Source organism: Dicentrarchus labrax, unplaced genomic scaffold (genome assembly GCF_905237075.1).
Source record: "Dicentrarchus labrax unplaced genomic scaffold, dlabrax2021, whole genome shotgun sequence".
Classification (NCBI taxonomy): domain Eukaryota; kingdom Metazoa; phylum Chordata; class Actinopteri; family Moronidae; genus Dicentrarchus; species Dicentrarchus labrax.
The window spans coordinates 16075161-16092460 of record NW_026136722.1 but is presented as its reverse complement, the minus strand read 5'-3'; the positions used below and the strand labels follow the sequence as shown (position 1 = coordinate 16092460).

General features: G+C 39.6%; 1 protein-coding gene across 3 annotated transcripts in view; it reads left to right on the top strand.

Annotated features, from left to right (window-relative positions):
• Positions 1–10542: 10542 nt before the first annotated feature.
• Positions 10543–17300, top strand: part of LOC127356264 (MAGUK p55 subfamily member 3-like) — a 29644-nt gene continuing 22886 nt past the window's right edge. For 2 of the 3 annotated variants that reach the window (XM_051387891.1, XM_051387890.1), the window contains exon 1: positions 10544–10703. The gene's annotated coding sequence lies outside the window, so the exon portion shown is untranslated. Of the gene's footprint in view, positions 10704–17300 lie in introns of all 3 variants that reach the window. The other variant, XM_051387888.1, reaches the window with a different exon arrangement.

Genomic DNA, 17300 nt, shown 5'->3' with positions numbered 1-17300 from the left:
GCACTGGGTCACTGGAACACACTGTGACTGGCATACAGGATGAATCAGACAAATCAGATGCACATGTGGTGTGTTCATTTGTATTTGCATATAGTAAACTTGTGTGTGTGTGTGTGTGTGTGTGTGTGTGTGTTTTTACTGTGTAGCATCCTGATCTGTAGCTTAATATCACTGCCAGTTGCCAGGCTGGATTTTCACACTCATCTGTGAGTGAAATAACACAAATTAAACAGTCACAGAAAGACAGAATGTGGTGTTTGAGTGCATTCAGAAAGTCTGGCTCAAGCTGCAACGTGTGAGCTATTTAACACCTCTGTGTGAATTAAACTGGTAAAGTTTCAGCATTCTCTAATGCAGGGGTCTCAGACTTAAATTAGCCTGTGGCCATTGCTGGTATTGCCACTTCAACATGTAAGTATTACAAGTATCAAGTATCCTAAAATATTTCCATCACTAACATATACTTAACAAAAAAATGAAAACAGCAGTTTCTGTACATATTTATATAATCATTTTCTATCATCTTTGTTGTTCGCCGGTAGGAGAGGGATGGAGGGCCTTAAATGGCCCCTGGTTCAGCAGGAAGAGACTCCAGCTATACTGTTTTTCTGGTTACTGTGTTCAAATAAATCCCTTTGTGCCTGCAAAGATTTATTGTTGTCTCAGTTTGGTCAGTGTTTAATGCATTTGTGATATAATAATAAATGTAATTTTCCTAATGTCACAGTAATAGTCTTCTGTTGTGACTTGCTAGATATTGATGCATTTTGTCAAAACTATATGACAACTAGACTAAAGCTCACTTATTTTCACACACAGAGCAGCTGCACATTTTAATGATATCATAAATTAGGTAATTGGACGTATCATTTAATGCTGTAAGGGGACAGAAGTTAATTAGATCTGTGGTTTTGGTACAAAGTTGCTGACAGATGTTCTCAAAGTGCAAGAGAAATAAATTATAAAAACATTTTTTCTTTTGTTAAATTTCCTGTCCTACCTTTAGTGGACCTCACAGGCAAATTTAATTCATAAAACCTTTAGATCATGAGCGGTATTTCCAAATTTCGGAGACCATTTGAAGATATCTGAGCAGTAAATTCATACGTATAAACTGTGTGCAGAATTCCCCATTAACTTGAATTATACTGTACATTTGGTTTTCTACTTTGTCTGTAATGAACTGTGTCTGTCAGCCAAGGCAGCGGTTCTAATCTGTGCAGGAATGCATTTTGTACCCATTACCAGCCTGCCAACTCCTGGCTCTGTCTGCTGCAGCACATCCCATCAGCCCACAGGCTCAGCTGACTGATCAATAGACCACTTAGCGGCCGTGAGCTACACACATCCCAGTCATTTGACCCGCTGGAGCTGTGGGAATGGGCACGCAATCCAATAAGCATCGAGCCACTGAGACAAGCGAGCTGGACCGCCAGCTCGAGGAACTTCCTCTCCTCTCTGAGAGGCTGTTCTCGGGATGGGAGGAGCTGCAGATCCAGGACTCCGTAGATCAGGCCTGCTTTACTCCTGCTGAGACTCAATGAGATATTGATTCTGTCTCCCATCTTAATAAAGAAACTGTCCACTAAAGACAATCTGCAATAGTTCCACAACACAATTCTTCATAACAAGTGCAGGGAAAAGTATGTCACAGTTTAAACTTCTGCACACTGCAGTATTTTGAAAAGTAAAATATGTACAGTACAGAACTTTTGGTCAGCTATACTCCTAATTCAGTTGGCCTGCTTTTCGTCATTTAAGACTCTGTTCTTTCAAAATGTTACCAAGTAAACCCGAGCTGTCAATAATCAACTAGTTAATTGCAGTTTGATAATCATTTCAGTCCCTTTTCAAGCAAAAATGCCAAACGTTTGCTCGTACCATCTCCTTAAATGTGTGTATTCTTTCTGCTTTTCTCTGTTTTGTATCATTATAAAATGATACACTGGACCTTGAATACAACCTTAAACCTTCAGATAAAACTTACTGATTACAATAAGTTATCCTTTTTGCTTTGATAAAACAAAACTGATTAGATTCTTAAAAATACATTGTCACAAAGCTTTATATTAAGGCAGTTTTTCTTCCATCCATCCATTTTCTGACGCTGATGCTGGGCTCTCGCTGATTGACTGATTCATTTCAGCTGCTTCCTTCTGGACGGTGGTTCATAGTCCCAAGAGCTTTGTTCCAGCAGTGATCATTCAGATTACTACGCTGTAGTAACATGGCACAGAGTTGTTTTTTTTTTACCTACATTTTGAGCTTATTTATTCTAGTGGGTTTTTTAATTTATTGATCTCTCTTTGTAAGACCTGATTTTTAGAGCCTGGAGCACTTTTATCTTTTATCTTTATCATTTATCATGTTTGGATTATGTTTGTTATTTGTAGTTTTTATGTTTTTGTCAGGATGCCTTGTCTTTTACGGCAAATCGAATCTACCTGTGGGTACAAATAAGCTTCTCCTGGGGGATCCTGGTTGTCCCCAAACCAGAGGAGATATAATCAATCCAACGTGTTCGGGGTCTACCCTGCGGTCTCCTAAACCTACACAGGAATGCATCCAGGAGGTATCCTAAAAAGAGGTCTGAGCAGTACTTAACAAAAAGTTGACATTTTGGAGGTACATATATGAGGACATTTCTCTCAAAGAAAAATTAGCTTCATTCATCAGTAAATCTGTCTAATCCTCCCTGGAAGCACCTGAGTTCAACAACTACTCTTAACACTGAATTTAATAATGAGAGTTTATTTCTAAGTTCATTAGAATAACAAAAATCCTGTCTGAGGATATTACACGGGCGTGATGTTTAGTCCTGGGACATCACGGACAAACAGCAGACAGACTGCAGCATATGAAGCAGTCTGACTCAAAGATTAGAGACTTTTAACTGCAGCAGATGGAGATGATAGTTTGCAAACACTTAAGTTTACAATCCACGATTGCCAACAAAACAATCTAATAAATTCCTGCCAAAAGGGCCAGAAAGGAAGCTGAAGCCACCTGCTCTACTACTCCACTGCTGTGAATGAGAGGAAATACGCCTCTGTTATCCTCTCTGCCATTCTCCTCCTCAGCTTTCTCTCCCTCCCTTCTTCTGCCTCTATTAAGTCACACAGAAGGCTGTAATTCACTTTCGCTAATGCCGCTTTGCAGCAGCCCGTGAAGTACATGAAATTATGAAACATTTCCCAGCAACCTTCTAGATCTCAAGTAACACCTGCCAAAAAAAAAATCCCTCCACAGTCCTCGTAGGTCTTCCACCTCCTTGATGGAGTTATAACCAGAGATAATGGAGGGTAAAACCATTTAAACTCGTTTATTCAACTATTAGACTTAAAATTAGTCATTTTTAAGCATTGCCTGGACATTTAAGCATGACTTTCTATAAGAGGGAAAGAGCATAAATGTCTTGTCAGTTATAATAAACTGTATATTCTCAATAGTTGATGTATAAAAAGTGTTAATTTAGTGTAATAGATGAATGCCAAATATTAACTTAATTATTTTAATATGAAATAATATCAATAAATAGCTGCTATTTGAAACTCCAAATAGCTTACAGCCATGGACAGAGTTTTGTGTCTCTGTGGTGGTTTTGCATCTCTTCATAGTGACTCACTTCATATAAAAGTTCTGCTACTAACAAGCCAACCGCTTATCACCTTGTAAGGCAGGGGTCAGCAAACTTTAGGTCTGTTATCAACGGAGTCATTTTTGGCCCAAAAAACATGTCTGGTGCCTTACAATGCTAATTTCTTGATGCAGATTAAGCATACTGGTAAACCAGGAGCGTTGGTGGTGGAAGCAAACAAATCTGTCCATTTCTTTTTTTGGATCCATAGCTAGCCTATAGGGAGACTTAAGGCTAGTAGCCACTGCTATTGAGGTACAGCAAAATTTAGAGGAAAATGTTAAAAAATGTCTATATATGTGATGTGTAATGGCTACACATTTATACAATTGGCAAAACTCCATGCAAAAATGTGAATTTGGCACATATGATCGCACCATTACGCTGGTAGGGGGAACCGAGGCTGGCTAATCAGATTCGGGGGGGGTTGTTGTTCCTGCTTTGTGAGCCTAACCTCTATTAAGAGAATATCATAATTTAAATGAAGTATGAAACAAGCTAAATGTTTCTAGAAATATGGACCCGAACTTGTTTTTCATCCCTTACCGCTCTCTCTGTAACCTGATTGGCTGCAACCTGATTTGTTATCCTCCCATCTCCCCCACTATTATCTCAGGCGATGGAGAGGAGAGAGCAGTCGGAGGCCTTGGAGGAGTCTGAGTGCCAGCAGATAATGCAGTGAAGGCCAGACAGACAATCATATTGATGACTCTTGGAGGCTGAGAGAATGGTGAGAAAGTCGTGGCGCCAAGTGGACATTAGTCTGAGAGGACATTAAGTCTCTTACTTCCAGACAAACAGCAATGATCTGATATGATTGCAGTTAATATCATACATAGAGGTGATACCTTCTTCTTCTCTCTATTAGGCCGCCCCTACGTGCAGGACGACCTGACCCCTAAAAATCCACAAATACAGTGTGGACAAAATAGCAGGAACACCCTAAGTTTGAAATTGAACTTTTTTTATGGAAAAAAAACACATCAGACAGTAATTATTATTCCAAGCAGAGTATTTTTATGTGTGTTAAAACATGTCTGGAGGGGGATTGGTCACAACAGGTTCCTCAGTTGTTTTTATTTCTGTCCCCGCCTCAAGCCACTTCTCCAGACTCCTGTATTTCTACATTATGGAGCTCTGTGATCACTGCCGCCTGTCCGCCAGACGGATTCACACTTTCCCCACTCAGTCCCACACCCACCTGCTCACCTGTGTCTCATTCTCTAATCGTGATCCATAATCCCAGGAGGCACTTTGCACTTACAGAGATATGATTTGGGTCTTTTCTTCTGACTATACATTTTGTATAAGATGGTACATGTAGTGGAAAGATTCATAGAGAAAAATATTCCTTTGCTATTGTATTATTGCTTCTGGTAATTCCGGTGCACAGTTGAATGCAAAATAAATGTTTTTGTTTGACTAGACAGCAGCACTTTAACTACAGTTATCTTTTAAATTATTTATTCTACATATATATTATTAAGTTTTATCTGGTCTTCCTCTTCTTTGCATTTTTAAATCTTCTAATACATTGCTTTTTCTTATGCAAAGGACTTTAATGGTGCTACATAAATAAACTTGCCCTGCCGCATTTAACACAACGGCTATAAAAAAGATCTTTGTGAAGCTTTTAATCCCCCCTTTTTGCTCAGACTGTGAACACTGGTAATGTTTAGGTCCTGGCGTTTTATTTAACCGCATTTAAATGAAGATTTAATGAAACTTGAATGATCTCTTGGCATTTCTCTTTCTATCTCTTCAATCTCTCCTCAGCTCCTGCATTTTCCAGGACCTTTCCACACCTGTCCACCATTTGCCCTCAAAGAGTTTTCCAACCTCACGCCTATCCCTCATTACACTGATAATAGCCCCACATATGCTTGTTTACTCCAGTCGCTTGTAACACTGTCAATAGAGTCAATTTTCATTTTCATGAAATCCACCGGGCCTGAATGAAAACAGAGAGAAAGATATAAAGATGCTTTGTGTTGGAAGCTTGAAGGTAGTTGATTGTTGAGTCTAATTCCCAGAGTCCCAAAACATCTGTATTTGACGCCCTGGGAAAGAGATTCAATAATCAACTCAGTAATCGGCTCTGATTGTTGAGGCCTGTTTGATTTTTGCAAGTACCATTAGGAACGCTAGAGCGAGTCAGAGAAACCTGATTTTTTTTCACAGATTATCTGTCTCGTGTACTACTGTCAGGATATCTGCAGGGAGCGTATATCTGACTGCAGCACTTAATCTTAACCTTACTTAATATTTATAACTAACAAATGTACACTAAAACGCTGTAGACGGATACATCCATTGAGGCAATTTTAATTATTAAGCTTAAGCTGACATATACTTCCCGACACTTATTGTACACATCATGAGAGAGCAGGTGGAGACTTCTTGCTTGTGGAGAATTCTCTTCCTGTAAGACGGCTGCTGATGCACTAATTAGCCGTCATTGTTAATAAATGTATAGTAATAAAACAGCTTCTCCAACAAGGATGATAAATTACCATCCAAGGTCAGAAAAAAAAATTTCTTTACAGTGTTCATTACATCCTCTAAAAGCCTATTATCTTATCAGTCCTATAGACAATGATGTCTAATAGCAACTGTAGTTTTGTTTTTGTTTTGGCGTTTTGCTCACCATGAGGAAACGTTTGGGCTCATTTTGCCTGTTGCACTTTCTATAGAGAACAAAATGCTTCATGCTCTGTTAAAAAAATAAAAAGGATTTTATACACAGGGGCTGGTACATGACATCCCGACAGCATTGCAGAGAGATGATTCATTGCAGTTTCCCAGTAAAGTATGCGTTCTTTGCTCTGTCCTCATTTTTTTTCCTTTACAAAATGAATGTCCAGAGACTGTGATATAAGCACAATACAGAGTGTGCAGGAAAAAATATTATTGGAATTCTTTTTGTAGCACAAAGTAATTAGATTTCAGTCATTTCTGCTTTGTCGTTGTGCTTACAGGATGAATAAAAGAAGAGATGCCATAGGGACTGAGATGAAACAAAATTAATGAGGCAAACTTATTTCACTGAAGGCCATGTCTGGCTGCTGCTGCACTTTTAATAGTAAGTAAATACTTGGCTTCATCATTCTGTGATGCAGTGTCATTCTGTGGTACAACACATCTGCACTCAGTACACAATAATGGCTCACAGAATCCCCAGCATGTGCCCTATTATCTGACTTCAGCTCCGTCCATGTGGTCCCACTGGAGCTGACCGAACACACACAGACCCAGTTTATGACCTATTTGTGGGGTCAGACGCCAGCTCGGGCCTTCTGCTCCACTCTCACTGTGGACATCAGGCCGGCCTCCCCTGCTCCCCAGAGGAGGAGGTTAGCAGATGCCTCTGAATCAATTTGGCCAGAGACCCGTAACGACCTCTGCTGTAATTAATGGCGATGTTTGGATCGTAGATGCTCGCTCTGTCCGGCTGACATCCAGAGAGCGCCGCTGTCACTGCACTGGCTGTAACGGGTCAGGACTCAGGGGTTTTTTTGTTTAAAAAGTTTCTCTTACAGGGATGTGGATAATAATCTCTAAAAGCTCCAGTAAAGCTTTCTTAGTTTATTTGCTTAAAGGTCCAGTGTGTGACATTTAGTAAGATATATGGGCAGAAATAGAATATAATATTTAGAGGTATGTTTTCATTATTGTTATTGTGTTTTTGTAACCTTATAATGAGCCGTTTCTATCTACAGACACCGCTGGTTGCCTTCCATGGAGTCCTCCACGTCTCTACAGTAGCCCAGAACAGATGTCCTTTTGCATTTCGTGGCCACCATAGTTTCTCCTACACACTTCACACAGTTATCATTCAGAGGTCGTCAATTACAGACACCAACAGTGTTAGTTACAATCTGCAGCTTAAGGAGCGGTGAAGTTGCAGATTGTGATACACTGAACACAGTTCTCCCTTCCAAGTGTGTCAGAGAAACTACAGTGGCCACAAAACATGTGAAAAATTCTCCACAGGAGCGCACCCCCGCCCTCTGTAGATAAAAATAGTTCTTATTCTCATACTAATGAAAACATACATATGAATATTTTATTCAATTTCTGCCAGTAGATCCTCCTTAATGTTACACACTGGACCTTTAAGGTTTGTTTTCATTTTAGCTTCAGGAAACAGGATGCAATTGATGCTTTCATGTAAAAATATATATTTTTAAGCAATAAGAGAATATGGTTAATTTTTCCCAAGGCACTTTTTTACTATTAACTTAACTTTTATCATTCAAATATTTTCTTACACACTTTAAACAATAAGCATCATAACACATGTTCATGTTATATTTATTTACTTTCCTATTTCACCTTTGACTTGACTCTATGTGCACACATATCAGTATGAAGAACAACACATGGATCACCTTGAGTTCACCTTAACTGAATGAAATCTCATGTGTTCACTTCTTTGTATCCTGAAGTCCTTGGCGGTCCTGACACGAAGACAAGGGGGAGCACCCAGGCATGAAGACAGACTGGAAACACCCACAATTACCATGTGAATGAAGGGGTGAGGTCGAGGGGTGTGTGTGCGTGTGTGTGTGTGTGTGTGTGTGTAGAGGGGGGTTAACCCATCATTAAGATGCTGTGTGTCCGCTGTGTGAGCTACATGCAGGCAGACAAAGAGAGCGATCAGCCGCTCCAGAGCTGAGGTGGGCTGCCACAACCTCAGCTTCAGTCCTGCCAGGCTCAGGGAGGAGGGGGAGGGGAACTCTCTCAGAGGCAGCCTATCAGATCCAATTAGCCACCACAACATGCTAGAGTAGAATCAGGCCAAAATAAAAGGGGAAAAGAGAAGATACAGCAGTAACAATATCTACAGCATCTTTTAGTCCCAGGTTGTGCCCCAGCTATCATCACATTTGAGTTACAGAGCTAACAATCTGTTTTTCTGAAAGGTAAAACCCCCTCCAGATCTTTGGAAAACCGGAAAGATCGTTCCAACATTTAACCATTTAGATAAAAAAACCAGTTTTTCAAGCTTCCAACACTTTTCCCTAATCCAAACAAAGACCTTAACCAGAAGAGTATCTGCTTCATCGATCTGCACAAACAAAATTTTAAAGCTGTATACAGAATTTTCTTTCATAATAAATAAAAGCTGTATTGATTGCAAAAGTCAGTATTAATTTTTAGTCCAATATTCACTCTCTTTGTAGCTGTGTTTTGGCCTCCATCAACTCCTGAGATTTATTATCTATCACTTTACCAGCAAGAGCCACGAGCACTTTCACTTTCTAACTATCAGCTAACTTTGTGTGTCTGTTCTTTGGTGCTGGGTAGGCAGTGTACAATGGGTTTATGAGAGCTTGAAAAGATTCAGAGAAAAATAGATTCATGCTGCAGCTGAAAAATGAATAACACAACAGTGCTACAAGGTGGAAAACAGCTAAAAGATGCTAAAACGCCCATAAGGGATGAAGGAATCGGGCGACTTATCCCTACGAGTGAACCCCTGCATATTACACACAGTCATTTGATCCACTGTTAATATAAGAATAATGATTAGTGCACCTTTAATGTTATTTTTATTGTTGTTTACTCTAAGTTGCCAGTTTATTAGGCTTAACTCCTCATTAAAACCAACGCAGTATAATACAGCAGTCCTGCGATAAGTCCTATTCATAAAGGTTATAATGTGAGAGGTGTTGAACTGTGGGGTCGGTTTGGAGGATGTAGTCTGTGCTGCTGTTGGACTAGGGTTAGGGTTAGGGTTTCTGTAATCATCCCAATGATCATAAAGTTGAATCAACACTAGGGATGACGATTAATGATCGGTACATAATAATTAATAGTTTATTTTGAATTCTTGTGCTAAATGTTTAGTAGTTGATACAAAACCTGTTTGTGAAGTTTTTTGATTTTCTTTACTGGCAAAATAAATGTGTTAAACATTTGAAGAGTCAGAACTGTTAACAACAATAGTTTGGTTAGATTTGGTTAAAACTGAGCTATAAATATTAAATCGTCCATCTTTGATCACTACATCTCAGCTTTTTCTTACCCTCAGGTGTGCATAAAATACAGGTTATGACCTTATTTTTAAAATACAAAAATGTATAATTAATGGTCTTATTGGCTGAAATTATATTATAACTATAACTATAACTTCATATGAGTAGGATTGTTGTATTAGACTGCATTACTTAGCTAACTAGGTATACACAATTAGTATATTTTCCTTCATAACACTGTGTTCATATTTTTCTTAGCAAGGAGAGATGTCAGATCAGGCTACATTCTTTGTTGGAAAATTACAACTTGGGAAACAAGTAAGAACATTTATTTATTATTATTTATTTAATTATTGTGCATGTGTTCATTTTTTTCATGCAGTCTTTGTAGCATGGGCACTGGAAGTAGGGGTGCTGAGGGGGGTTCAAGACTTTCCCTTTTCTTGCTGGGATTTATGTGTACACTGGTATTTATCTGCTAAAAGTTCTAATATTTGTGTAAAATGTTGTTGGTAACTCTTTGATAGGCTATAAATTATCTTGGCGGGTCAAATGAATGCATAGATGCATTTAGTATGACGTCATTATATAGACAGACTTTCTCTCAGCACCCCAACTCTGCTTTGTGGATTCTGGAAATATCTTCAGACCTGACTCTCTAGATTTCCAAAAGATAGTCACAGATTTATTTTTCAGAAAATCACCTGCGACTTGATTTTAATAATAACAACACATAAAGCCTCTCATAGGCAAAAAACAAAACAAAAAATCTCAAGCTTTCTGTAGCATTCTTCATCCACTGCTGCTGTGGAAAAGAGAGAGTATCAGGGCTGTAAAGGGAGGAGGGTGGTTAGGGGAGGGGCTGAGGGAGGCAGAGAAAGAGAGGGGAAGAGGCGGACACTCAGCGGCAGCAGGTTTGTGAGAGCAGCAGCCAGAGGAGGAGGAGGAAGAAGGAAGGAGGAGGAGGAGGAATCAGAGCGAGAGAAACAGTGTGGCTGCAGTCAGGAGGGACACAGACACTGTGTGTGTGTGAGAGAGAGGGAGAGAGAGAGAGAGAGAGAGAGGAGATACAGAGAGAAGAGAAGGTGAGAAGATCCTGCTCATTTCTGTCCACATTTGTGTGTCTAACGCCTTTCTGCTTCCAGTGTGAATACGAGGCATCGTGGATGCTCTGCTATCCGGTGTGTGCTTTCCTTTTCTTCCTCCGTCTGCCAGCTGACGACAGGCTGTATGTGGGGAGAGCAGAGCAGCGTAGCACTGCAGAGTGATGCAGAGAGATGGAGGAGAGTGAAAGCGGGAGGAGGGAGGGAGGGAGGGACGGATGGAGGGCCGGTATTATGCTCTACAGATATGAGGAAGTAAGAACAGAGAGACAGAGGAGAGAAATAAACATCTGCCTGTGCTTTGCTGTGAAGCAGTGAGGGAGTGGGTATACAGGGGTTGAGGAGGGGGTGTAGTGACAGTGTGACAGTGTGCAGGAGTGTGTCAGCTGTCAACATCAGTAGTTTCCCTCCATATTGGAGATGATATAAGTTTCTGTCTGACCACACCCTCTGCTCGCTCCTGATATGTGATTATATGACGGTTGGTTTGTGGTTGCATCTGTGTGACGGTGTGAGTCTGGGAAATGTGTGTGTTTGTGTGTGTGTGAAAGGCATGTTGGACGCTGGCCAAACATGCTTAAGTGTTGCCTCCCATTACTGTCAGGACAGTGGATTAGCTGTGTGTGAGCGGCATTCATTCTCTCAGAGTCGAGCCAAGACGCTCGATCGTGTACTGACCAAGATGTTGTCACTCCCAGCTGTGTGAGGACACTTGCATTGATGTATACCACCCAGCAGTGTGTGTTTGTGTGTGTTTGTTGGCCTGTGTTGTGTCAGTACATGCAGAACACATGTGAAAATTGCAGTACAGTACACAAGGCTGCAGCGCTAAATACTCATCCAGCCTTCTGCTCCTGGCATTGCTTAAATTCTTTACTTTCATTGCTTGGTGACTGATACAGACATAAAATCTTCCACCATATTGTAAAAAGCACGTAGCTCAGAATGAGAGTATATGGTCCTGAAGGAGGGACACGAGCAGGGTTGACTCCAGTCATCTGGAAGCCTGTTTAGAACAGCTTGACTGAGCATTTGTTGTTTTAGCATCTCGATGCCAAGGCATTTTTGCAGTAATGTGGACAATACATTTTCATTAAGAGCTCTTATGTTCGAGAGGGTGTTTCTAATGATCCCTATACCCTCACAGGCATCACGATAACCACTCCAGATGGCACATTTTGTGTTGAATCATCTTTTAAACATACACAGAGAGCATATTCTAGCACCACATAAACAATGGAGTCTGCAAGTGGCCAAAGATGACATATGTTTACGTTCAGGTGAAAAAGCCCACTGGCAGCCAGGAAAAGGAAAGAAGGAAGTCATGTAATGGTGTTACTGCTGTTCCGTTCTGGTTTCAAACCAACAGACTACAATCATTCCCCAACCTTAACCACATTTATGATTCTAACCGATGGTCTCCTAACCTTAGCAAGAAGTAATTTAAACCCAAATCACTGTCTTTAGGTGCCTAAACCTAAATAAGCCTTAAAGCTGCAGTAGTCATTTTTGTAAAAAAAATATGTTTTATTATTATTTGCTGAAACGTTCACTAATCCTGACAGTCGTACATGAGACAGATAATCTGTGAAAAAATCTGGTTCGTCTGGCTCCTCCTAACGCTCCTAATGACATAAAGAATCCACCGGGCCTGAACGAAAACAACCAATCAGAGTAAAGATAGGTAGTTGATTGCTGAGTCTCATTCCCAGGTCATCTCTGTGGGACTCCTGGAATGATACTCAACAATCAACTACCTTCAATCTTCCAGCCCAAAGCGTCTTTATATCTCTATCGGCTCTGATTGGTTGTTTTCGTTAAGGCCCGGCAGATTCTTGCAGTAACATTAGGAGAACTAGAACGAACCTCAGAAACCAACTGATTATCTGTCTCATGTACTACTGCCAGAATACAGTGAACATTTGAGCAATAATGACAAAAAGTTATTATATATGTTACCAACTGCAGCTTTAACCAGGGTTTTTATATCATACAATGAATTTACTTGATTTACAGTGATAAGCAACAAAGCAGCTGACAGATGATGTCCTGCTGATAGGTATGTCGAATCAGAAAACGCCTCTAAACGTGTCGTTCTAAAGGCCGTGGACAAACAGAAACAATGGTAAGCAACCAATGATACCAATGTTCATGCTGGAAACTGTGTGAGAGGAATCATTGAGAATAATATTGACTTTGGTCTCCAGATGATTGAACAAAACGATGTATTTCAAAGAGACAAATTTACTGTTTTTCCACCTCTGGGTGTGCATGTGAATGTCCCTTTTTTCTTCAAAAAGTTCTCAGACCCAAGTGACAAAATTAATTGTCAGCCCCCTTCAAATCGTCATATGAGTGTTTTTTGATGTGCCATATCTGGGGTAAAGGTCTGGTTATGGTTAGGCCACTAAAATGGCTTTGTTAAGGTTAGTTAAGGCCTCTTTAACGCTTTAACACTACAGTACTTCTGTCTTAGTTCCTACACATAAACATCTGTCATCTCAGTAAATTAACAATTTCTCTGAGTCATTATTTGCACGTCTGCAAGAGGTCTATAGACAATGTAAATTAAGATCAGTTCTGTTTGTGGTGAGGGCAGTCTCAAGACCTTTTTGATGTCTGTGCATTTAAAAAACTTGTCCTGTCATGTATTTTCACACAAGATTAAAAGTAAAATGGCAGCAGAACCAGGTAGGGATGAAATGATTGGTCAATTAATCCATTACTCCAGGTTGTTGCAATAATAAATCCCTCTCTACTTGGGTGTTTGAGCTTCACTGTGCAGAATTATGTATGTGCAGAGATTAACACTAGAAGGATGTTTTCACATTCATCTTCTGAAAGTGGAAGTGAAAAGTGAAAGTGTTTGCTCACTGAAAATCAGATTTTAAGGGATAGATGCATTTTTTGTAAAAGATTCTAATATGGAAATTATATTGCTTGCATATATTGTTGCAAGCAGACTATCTCCATATATGTCTTAATACATGTCTAGATGAGATGTTTAAACTGTCAATGTTTAGGTTGGTTGAGTTAAGTTTGCATTTGTTGTAAAAAAGCATTACTTTTTTACTGTTTCACCAATTACAATAATTTTAGATCACTATTTTAATGATGTATTTATTACTTTGGTACAGTGTGGGCCTCTCTGCTCGCTTTTTAACTCGTTTTTATGCACATTCAGGTTTTATATCTGACTCAGTATGTGTATATATGTTTTAATCAAATCAAAATTCATTTTTTTATGATTTGAAATTCTTCACATAACTTACAGTTTGAATCAATCTTTTTGAGTTATGGCATCTTCTGATGAAATTATCTTCAACAAATGTACTACAGTTACATTTAGTGGAGTTAGTGGAATTAGCGTTTCGTATTTTCTTACTTAATAAGTTTTTAAATTGATGACTCGTACTTGTATGTACTTGTTCCAACTAATTTTTTAGAGTGACTGATTATAAGTTTATATTTCATTTTAAGTTCTGTATCACTTAAAAATGTCAAACATTCTCTGGCTTCAGATTCTCCAATGTGAGGATTTGCTCATATTTACAGTAGTAATAGTTTATAATCATACATGATAGTAATTTGAAAATCTTTGAAGTTGCTGGTCTGACCGAACAGGATGTTTGAAGACTTAACCTTGAGCTGACATTGTATGAAATGTAAAATAAATCGATTAATTGCAAAAACAGTAAACAGATGAATCAACACTGAAAATAATCGTTTGTTGCAGCTCTAGAACCAATATCATTATTTTAGGATTTTGAGTGTCGGGTTTTATAATCCTGCTCCGTTTCAGCAGTGGCTGCTCTGTAGCATCTTTACGGCTGAGGTCTTACTGGATGAAGCATCAGTGGGACTCAGGGAGACCTGATGAAACTCTTGGCTCTGCGTTGACCACTGTCAGGACCAACCGCTGTCCTCATGAACCTGCTGACGTCACACCACCTCCAGGGCTCGTGACTCAAAGCAGGAGAATAAAGCGCTTCTGCACGAGCTTGTAAGAGTGTGACAAAGAAAAACATGAATCAAGGACTTTGAATAGAAACAGAAGGTGGGGGAAAGAAAAGAGAGAGTAGGATGGAGTAGGAGGAGCAGGATGTCTGTTAGTTGTGTGGTCATGCGAGCTGAGCGCTGTGAGTGCATATGTGAGTCCAAACTGCTTATCTATTTATGAATGAGCGTATAAAGTGTGGATGAAAAACACTGAGAATTATATGCAGTGTTATTTCGGTTTACAAATCTCTTATTTAACACAGGATCATGCTATTAATGCAGCAGCAGCGGTAGTAACGGCTGATCCGTCTGCACTTTAGCTAAATGTGTCGAGATGAACGTTACATGACGAAGGCTGTTATCTGATCAGCTGACTTATGAGATTTTTCTGTGACCTCACAGGGGCTCCATCATGTTTGTGTGATCTGCAGCTAAGCTCTTAACTAGATTTGAACGGAAAATGATTTTTTTTTCTAAGATGAAATGCAAAAAGTGTGATGTCTGAGTCTATTTCTGGATCAGTGATGTTTTGGCGATTTGATGTTTGTAGTAGTGTTTTTGCAGTGATGTGAGATAGCGGGAATGTGGTTGCTTCCTGCCAGTTTTCTGAAAGCGGTAAAGCCAAAGTCACGAATAAGAGAATGAGCTGATACAAATATTGGCAGTACGCAAAAAGTAAACATTTCCAGCACACTCTAATTTGTATGAAAATTACTGTAATAAAAATATCAATAAGGCCTCGCGACCTCCTGTGAAGCTTTGGCGACCCTTTGTGGGGGTCCAGACCCACAGGTTGGGAACCACTGATATAGCCTGTAGTATACTGTGTTGAGTTGAGTGTGCTGAGTTCTTGTCCCCTGTGTTGAATGTAATTAAAGGGATGAAAGCAGTGAGGGCTGCTTCCAGTTTCTCATTCTGCACTGCTTGCCACAATATGTGTGTTTATCTACCAGTTGGCGACCCCTGGAAATTATCTTGACCCCTTTGTGGCTCCCGACCTGCAGGTTGAGAACCACTGGCCTAGTAAACAAAATAAGAATGTACTTGGAAATGACTGCAGATTTTTCAAATATCAAAACACAGAAATGAAATACTTCATCTTCACTTTCTTTTCCAACAAAACTACTACCTCCATCCAGCCCTCTATCAGATCCCCCACAATGCCTCTCTCTGATGACCTCGCCATGTTGATGTAAGAGCAGCTCAGCAGATGATGTCATTCTCCCAGGACAGTTACTGACTGAACTGCTGCAGAGGGAAATGTAATGAACCACACACGTTTGATTGTTTAAAGGCTTCTGAACAAACATCTCCAGTTGAATTATTCAGACACATTCAAACATAATTTGGTTGCAGTTTTGGGCTAATGTTATATTAATTAACTTATTTTTCTCTCCTTATTGGCTTTTGCTTTCTTTAAACTGATTTTGACAACATTAGTGGTGGAAAAAACCATTGGACACTAACTAAAAGTTGAAAGTGTTTTAATTTGGGAGTCAAAGCCAGAGACCGATAGGATGGTCCTCATAAGTCATCATCAGGTCAGGAACTGTCCAGTCCTCACAGTCCTCCACAAAGTCATGCATCAGTACGTCTAACCCTTTTGTTACAATTTAATTATATAGACAAATGTATTCCTAAAACTACGTGAAGCAGTTTGGTCCTTCTCAGTTGTCTCCAGGAAAAAGGGAGAAGTGGGTCCTCCTATCCCTTCACTGGTATTTGTAAAATGTCCCCATAAAGCAACAAAATCAGACTCCTCAATATCCAGCCCATGAATTGTTGACTAATTTGAAGACCTAGAAATTAGAGATGCATTGTGTGCATTCTTAAAGCATATTACTGTGTGCTGTTGTCAGGGATTTAACATTTCTGCCATCTGGCACCATTAAGAGTGTTTTCAGTTTCTGTTTGCCGTGAATGTCTCTCACTGGATTACTGTGATACTGAAGAAAACTTAAAAACAAGATCATCTGTAGGAAAGTTCTGGAGTATGTCAGCACAGTATAATGAGTGTCTTTTTGCTATGATTCTGAAGGACATGGATGAACTTCATACTGTATATTTAAGTTGCTGCAAGTTTCATTTATCATCAAAAAGCAAAACCAAACTGAAATAAAAAAAAATTCCAGCTGCAGCAAACATTCGTTCTGTAAATCAGGTGTCCTTTGTTCTCCTGAATCCAAAGAAATCAAGATAGAGATTTTTATGTTTTATACTTTTTGGTAAATGTCCATGCAGACCTTATGTCCATGCAGCCAGTCACATCTTGCATAAACGTCAGCGGTCGATCAAAGGCAGCGTAGACAGTCACACAGGGCCAATGAACAGCCTGCTACACAAGAACCACATTAGCTTTCACCATTAGTCTCCTTCTTATTCAACTTGCAAACACAAACACTTGTCCTGCACCTTAACTTGTTGAAAAAACATTCACCGAGGGAAAAGTGCATTGCTTATGTGAGTTTGCAGGCTAGAAAGATAATTAGTTGCTCAGCTAGCACATTAAACAGCATGTAAACATCTGCAAATGCCACTTTAGTCTCGTTAGATGTAGGGGCTGCACAATTAATCAAAACC